An 8,030-nucleotide genomic window follows, 5' to 3' on the forward strand; every position below is an offset into this window, starting at 1 on the left:
CTCTTCTGGTGTGTCTAAAGACAGGTACAGTGTACTTATTTATAATAATAAGTAAGTTAAAAAAAAACAATGACTAGCAAGCTTCCTTGTTGGCATTACTAGCTAACATCAAGCTATTAAAATATTCCTTGCAGCAGGAATAATTATACTTATTTATCAGGTCTGAATGACTGAAAAAAATACAGTTATCCCATGTTATAACTTTTTACTTTGACTTATAATTCCTTGAGAAGCTATGAGGATAGTTGTTTTCTGTGTTCTCTGATTGACTAAAAGAAAAAAAAAAATCAAACAGAGTTTAAGGCAAGTACACATAGTCCTAATTTGAAAATGTAAAGCTTAGAGAACAGGAAGCTAGCTTACAACACTCAGGCCTGGGATCCTGGAGATAACCTGGAGAAATGTGGATAGGAATTATTAGAAGAGGATGGTAACAGCCAAACACTTCTAGATTTGATAGCAATGTGAAACAGAGAGCTTTACAAAGCAGGTTTTTTTGGTATTATTTTGTGTATATAAGCGTTTTGACTTGTATGTGTATTTGTGTACCCTATGCATGTCAGAGTCCTTTCAGATTTTGGTAGCATGGATAAGCTCTGTAGGCCTGGAACATACTGTATTAATAGTTGTATGGAATGAGTTCTCACCTGTGAACCATCGTGTTAGGTTTCAGAATAGAGAAGAGGTGCAATCAATAAGATTAGAATTTCTTTTTCTCTAAAGTTAAAAATTATCTCTGTCTCTCCTTCCCCCATCCCTTCTCTTCTTCTACCCCCTCCCTGTTTCCTGTTCCCTTCTCCCTGGCACAGGAAGCGATAAGAGGACAACGAGTGATAGAACTAAGAGGTCGTCAGGTCTGGTAGCAGGTGACTTCACCTGCAGAGCCATCTTGTTGCTCCCTACATTTCCTTTTCTATGTAATATTTCGCTTAAAAAACAAATAAACAAAAAACTACATTGTCTTCTTGATGAATAACATATTCATGAACATCAAACATCCAAAATCATAAGGTATTAAATGGATAGGCACCTCCTCCTTCTTATTCTTACAGCGTTCGTTGTTCCTAATCAATAACACTGGTTGGTATTTTTTTGTTATTGTTTGCTTTTAAATTGTTCCAAAGACTATTTAAAATGAACATAACAGAACATGGTGGCATAGTCCTTTAATTCCAGCACTTTGGATGTAGGTACAGGTAGGCGGATCTCTGTGAGTTTCAGGTAGCCAAGGCTACATAGTAAGACACTGTCCCAACACCCCTCCCCCGCCTCCAAATAATACGCAGGGCGGCAGTGGTGGTCTTCCCAGCGCTCAGGAGGCAGAGGTAGGCAGATCTCCGTTTTCGAGGCCAGCCTGGTCTGCAGAGTGAGTTTCATAACAAACAGGGCTACAAAGAAGAGCCCTGTCTTGAAAAAGAAAAACTAACATACGTCCGCTCCAATTCCTTAAATGTAGCCGCACAAATGCGGACTGAAAACCGGAAGCGCCTTTGGGTAGGGGAAGATGACCCGGAAGTGCTGAGCACTGAGCGGTCTTCGCTGAGGTAAATCAGGCATTGCGTTGAGCGCTGTTTGAGGTCGCTCTAATATTTTCACCCAGTTTCTTACCAAGGTCGCCCTGGACCTCAGGTGTCCCACCAAATCCTCGTGCTGACTTCCCCAGGCCTGGTCGCCCTCAAGTCTCCTTCAGGTGGGTCTAGACTTCCACCTCGGCCGCCACCCATCAGGTCTGCTGGTTGGTAATACGATGCTTGCGTTTTCTTAATAGGGTTGTGTGCTTTAGGGTGCTTGCTTTTGTTTGACCCACGTTTACGTTATGAATACAGTGTTATAATGTTGGACACCCTTGTCAAAAGTTTTGACGGAGTCGACTGCTCAGAGACAGGGTTTCTCTGTGTAGTCCTGGCTGTCCTGGAACTCACTCTGTAGACCAGGCTGGCTTCGAACTCAGAAATCCTCCTGCCTCTGCCTCCCAAATGCTGGGATTAAAGGAGTGCGCCACCACTGCCTGGCATTTTGTCACATTTAAAAAACTTAGTAAATTGGTGGGTATTACTTTACAGAACAGTTCAAGTATAGGGCAAAAATTATAAATCATGGAAGTATGTAAATATTCAAAGAAATTTTTAGATTTTCCGTATTTCTTCTGGTAATTTTATTCTGTCAGATTTTGAGTTAAGGTCTTGATTTGTATGTAATGCAGGAGGACGTCCAAATCTTTTATCCTCCTGCCTGAGCCTCAGAATGCAGGAATTTGACAGTATTATTTATTCTTCATGTGTGTTTTTTACAGACAGATTTAATTGGAAATTTGCTGGGAATAAAATTTCTGTCTTCAGCCAAGCAGTGGTGGCAAACATCTTTAATCCCAGCACTCTGGAGGCAGAGGCAGGTGGATGTATGTTCCAGGCCAGCCTGGTTTAAAGGCTTAGTTCGAGGACAGCCAGGGCTATACAGAAACCCTGTCTTGAAAAATAACAACAAACAAAAATTACATCCCCGCCCAACCAAAACCAAACCAAACCAAAACAAAAAAAAAAAAAAAAAACACACAACAAAACAAAAAACTGTCTTCTTAATCCCTATAATGCTGAATTGAATTATGGGCTTAAATTATTCATACATAATTCCGATCTTCTACCTCATGTAGAATTTTCAAAAAAAGTGAGTGTGAACTGTCAAAGAATTTATGGGATCCTGTATTTAATTGCTACCTTCTGTTTCAACCATGTGGAGTCCCTTAAGAGTCATTCATTGGGGGCTGGAGAGATGGCTCAGCGGTTAAGAGCACTGACTGCTCTTCCAAGGGTCCCAGAGTTCAAATCCCAGCAACCACATGGTGGCTCACAACCATCTGCAATGAGATCTGATGCCCTCTTCTGGTGTCTGAAGTGTACTCATATATAATAATAAATAAATCTTTAAAAAAAAAAAGAGTCATTCATTGAGAGAGGAACTGGGCTTCAATAATATTTGATCATTTTCTCTTTTGTCTTAGTTGTGACAAACGCCTATCTTTGTTTTATACCTTAAGGAGAAAAGAAATCAGTAAACACTGTGCGGTAGAACATATTCTCTAATCCGTTTCAGCTCTTCAGCCAGTTTGACTATTGAAAATACTCCTTTGGTTTATGGGTTAGTCTGAGGTTGTTAATGTATTTTGGAAAATCGCTTGTATAACTTGGTGACTTATGAAGTATGTTTTCATGGCTTGAGAGTAGGTTTGATTGCTGCGTTGGTTTTAAACCATAGTGCCCACTAGGCGGCAGCACAGTGCTTTCAGTGCGGTGCTTTCAGTTTCTTGAGCTCTGCATGTCATAAGCAGACTGATGCTGTGCTAGTAGTGTTAATCCGACAGTAATGAATATCATATGCTGAATGCTTCTTACCATGCCGGGACCTGACCGAATGATTACGTACATATCTCAATCATAAAAATTCTAGGCTCTAGGACATTGCTTTTTATTCTTCATTTATCTCATAAGGAAAGAGATTAAATAACAACAAAGACCATTTATTGGCACGTCATAGCCAATAAGTGACAGAGCCAGAATGAGGAACTCATGTACTTAAACACTACTCATGCTAACCTAACTAAAGCTGTCATGTGTACCCATTCTCTGAAGGCCCACACTTCAGATAAGAAACTTGATTGGTACAAACATTTAAACTTATTTGTACAAATGTTATTTTGCAGAATATTTTAAGCAGATTGCAGAAATTCATAGAAGTATATAAATGTCCAGTGAAAGTTGTAGATTTTTCTTGACTCTTCTGGCAATTCTCTGTTTTTGTTTGTTTTTTTTGTTTTTTTTTGTTTTTTTGTTTTTTGTTTTTTAGCCAAGTGTGAGGTAAGCATGTTTAACATGTCCCAAGACAGTTATGTGTGTTCTAAGAAGCATTGGTCCTGTGAGATGCTTCACCAAAGGTCCTTAGAAGTCAGCAAAGGCTTTAAGATATCCTCCAGTAAAGGAACATAATAAACCCAATTTCCTATTAAACTCACAGTGTTCCTAAATATGTAGATTACAGCTCATATTAAGAACTATATTTTAGGATTGGGCATGGTGGTGCATGCCTTTAATTCTAGTAGGTGAATTTCTACATAGTGAGTTCCAGGACAATGAGGATGCAGAGAGACCCTGTCTCAATGAATGAATGAATGAATGAATGAATACACTTTAGAGTCAGGTTTGGTAACACATACCTTCAGTCTCAGCAGTCTAGGCAGGAGGACCTGGAGTTCAAGGCCAGTTTCTGCTGCATATTGAGGCTATTCTACATTAGACCCTGTGTCAAGAGAGAAAAAAAAGAAGAACCATTAGAAGTTGAGGGCTTAGCTCATTGGTAGAAGCTTATATCCTTAGCACTAAAACACCAAAAGGCCTCTTTACGTGCAGGCCACTGTAACCACTGAGCCATCTCTTTAGCTGCCTACACTGATTTCTTGACTTAGGAATGGATCAAATCCTGCAGTTTTACTGCACTGTGGGTTCTGGTTTATGTGTGTGTGTGTGTAGAATTTGTGAATGGAACACATGTTGGAAAATGTATGAAGGACTACAGTTGAAGGAAGTGAATGATGTTTGGTTGATACTTTTTGACAAATTTTCTGTCAGTTGTGGTAACAGATAGGTGAGAACAATGTTATTTAGTGGGAAATTATTCTAGATAATCAACTTAGGCCAATTAGTGAAATGAAGAAATTGAACAGTTTTGTAGACTAGAATTCTCACAGTATTGGCTTAGGAACTTGATAGTACCTTTAGTAGCTTAGCTCATATTATTATGGTTCATTTGATCCTTATATGGAGAAAGCTTTCAGCTCCTTCATATCTGTACACATTTCAGACTTTATGTTTATCTTTACATTTCTAAAATTTATGTTAAATCTCTGCCCCTTACAAAACTTACAAGTGCAATTTTTCAAGAATCTCATAATGGTTTTTTATAATTTTTGAAACACAGTAATGTAAATATTTATCAAATATCTACTGTGTTTTCAAGATTTGCTTCCTACTTCTATATAATCAGTGAATAAACCTGGAACTCGCTCTGTAGACCATGCTGGTCCTTGGCCTCACAGAAATCTGCCTGTCTCTGCATCCTGAGTTCTGGGATTAAAGATGTACGTCACTGAGCCCAGCTTGTTATAATTATATATGTGTGTCTATATTTCTTTATTAGAATACCTTGAAAAAAGGTAAGTCAGCCTGCCTATCTGTCTGCTTGATTATTTATTTTTAGACTAAGTTTTGCTGGTTAGCTTGGGCTGGCCTCAAATTCTCTCATGCAACTCAGGTTAGCCTTGAACTCAAGATTCCCCTGCCTCAGTCTCCTGAGGAGCAGATTACAGACTTTTCCCACTAAATTCAACTTCTATATTTTTTTTGTATCTGTTTTTATTTTTAGTATTTTATTTTATGTGTAAGGTTGTTTGTCTGTGTGTGTATGTGTGTATGTATGTATGTATGTATGTGTACCATGCGTATGCCTGTGCCTTCAGAGGTAAGGTGTTGGATCTCCTGGAACTGGAGATGCAGGTGTTTGTGAGCTGCTGTGGGTGCTGGGAACTGAACCTGGTTCTTCTGGAAGAGTGCTCTTAAACTCTGAGCCATCTCTGGTCACTGAATGAATTATTTTTTCTTTGTTTCCATTATTTGCTTATATTAATAATTTAGAGTTTAAGATTCTCCTTAGTTCAGGTTTTTGAAGATTAGGTTTAGGATGGGTCATGGTGATGCATGCTTTTAATCCCAGCGCTCTGAAGGAAGAGGCAGGTGGATCTCTGTGTGTTTGAGGTCAGCCTGGTTCAGGGAGTTCCAGGACAGCAAGGGCTACACAGAGCAAGACTGTGCTCCCCACCCCCCATGTCAGGTTTATCCTCTTTTGCTGTCACGGCTGGCCTCAAGCTCATGATCTCCCAGCTTCCTGGGCAGCCTGGCTAGGTTTGCACGGAGTTTTATAATCTATTCCTTTTTGCAGTTTCAGTGATCTTGGAATTTTGGAGGTTTTAGCTTATCTACTTTGCTTGCTAAGGAAGGGAAAAGTACACCCCCACCCCTTGCCACAAAGCGCAGCATTCGTTTATATTCCTCTAGACAGTTGTTAGATTTTGCTTCTTTTATTATTCTCCATTTTGTTTTTTTAATTGTTTAATGTTTACTGATTCTTTTTAGAAGACGTAAATAATTTAGTTTCTGCTTTATCCTCTCTCCTCTTGATTGTTTACAATCTTAAACCTCTCCCTTGTATCTCATGTTTTATGTCTCATTTTGTAAAATAATTACTAATGGCCTTGATTCTCTAAATAAATGTTAGTTAACAGTATGTTTCTATCCTTCAGACAAATTTGATTCCCTTCTCCTTAATGTCTGTATGAAAATCTTTCTACAAGAATTATTTCTTGAAATCTTTTGTGGTGTCAAGTCTCTTTTTCCATATCTTAGTAAAATCAGAATGTTGTGACAGTCACCATTTAATCTATTTTGGTGTCCTTTTTATAATTAGTTTTTATAATACATCAGTATGTTCACAGACACACAGTAAAAAAATAAACGTACTGGGCCACCTTCATTTTACAGATGAGGTGACTGAGGTGGGGAGCATCGGGTCTCTGGATGCTTAGATAGAGTGGCCTCCTCTTGTTAACTTGTTTGCCTACTCTGTTTGCCTTGCGTGGGGCTTCTCTCCTCCCCCTCCTCTCCTCCTCCTCCTCCTCCTCCTCTCATCCTCCTCCTCCTCCTCTTCTTTCTCTTCTTCCTCCCCCTTCTTTGTTTTTTTGAGACAGGGTTTCTCTGTGTAGCCTTGACTGCTCTGGAACAAGCTCTGTAGATCAGGCTGGCCTCTAATTCACAGAGATCGTCCTTCCTCTGCCTCTCAAGTTCTGGGATTAAAGGCGTGCACCACTACTACCTTTGGTAATTTCTAGGTTCTTTCTACACAGACCTGGCTGTCCTGGAACTCCCAAACTCAGAGATCCTCTCAGGTGCTGGGATTAAAGGTTTGTGCCACCAAGCACAGCTCACTCTGTCTTTTATAGAACACCTGGTCTGTTGTGTCTTCGTGCACACTGACCTGAACATATCCATTACCGTTTCTAAATTGTAAATACCTTTCTGGTAAAGGCCATCCACTTCAATTTGTGTGACTTGTTTCTAAAAGCAGAAAGATTTAGTGAATTATTCTATCTTCCTCTAATATCTTTATAATGAAGTGTGATTTAAACATACACACATACACACACACACACACACACACACACACACACACACACACACACACACACAAAGCTAGAAGTGTAGATTACTTGTAGAATATCTGCCTAGCATGCATGAGGCCCTAGGTGCAGTCTCTACCTCAGTGGGCACTACTGCTACCACCTGTATCACCAGCAAACTAAATCTAACTAGGCATGGTAGCATGCAGCTTGTAGTTCTAACTCCTTGACAAGGAGAGACAGGATAGTCACTTGAGCCCAGGACTTCAGGACCAGCCTAGGCAAAACAGCATGTGTCTATCACAAAATAAAAAGAAAATAAAATCTCTATGAGGATACTCTTCCATATCCTTTATAGTATAATTGGTTGTCAAGTAACTTTCCAGGTTCTTGTTTTAAACTTCATACTTTCTTTAAAAAAACAATTATTTGGGAACTGGAGAGATGGCTTAGTGGATAAGAGCCCTTGTTATTCTTGCAGAAGATCCAGGTCTGGTATTCAAAACAGGCATTTTATGAACTGCCTGTAAGTCCAGCTCTAGGGGATCTGATGCCTCTGGCATGATGTATGCATGTGATGCATAAACATGCACACAGCTACTTACACATGCACATAAAATAAAAATACATTAAAAATTGTGTTAAAAAAGAAGCCAGGCAGTGGTAGCACACACCTTTAATCCTAAACTATTGCCTATACTCGGGGGGTATAGGCAATCCAATCTCTGTGATTTTGAGTCCAGGCTGGTCTACAGAGCTGCACAGAGAAATCCCGTCTCAAAAACCAGCCAACCAATCAACAACAACAACA

General features: G+C 39.5%; 1 protein-coding gene across 1 annotated transcript in view; it reads left to right on the forward strand.

Moving 5' to 3' along the window:
- The first annotated feature begins 1,520 nt into the window (after positions 1-1,520).
- The window catches only part of Ccdc73 (coiled-coil domain containing 73), a 113,414-nt gene continuing 106,904 nt past the window's right edge, over positions 1,521-8,030 (forward strand). The window contains exon 1 of the mRNA NM_177600.4: positions 1,521-1,690. The gene's annotated coding sequence lies outside the window, so the exon portion shown is untranslated. The remainder of the gene's footprint in view (positions 1,691-8,030) is intronic.

Source organism: Mus musculus, chromosome 2, assembly GCF_000001635.26.
Source record: "Mus musculus strain C57BL/6J chromosome 2, GRCm38.p6 C57BL/6J".
NCBI lineage: Eukaryota > Metazoa > Chordata > Mammalia > Rodentia > Muridae > Mus > Mus musculus.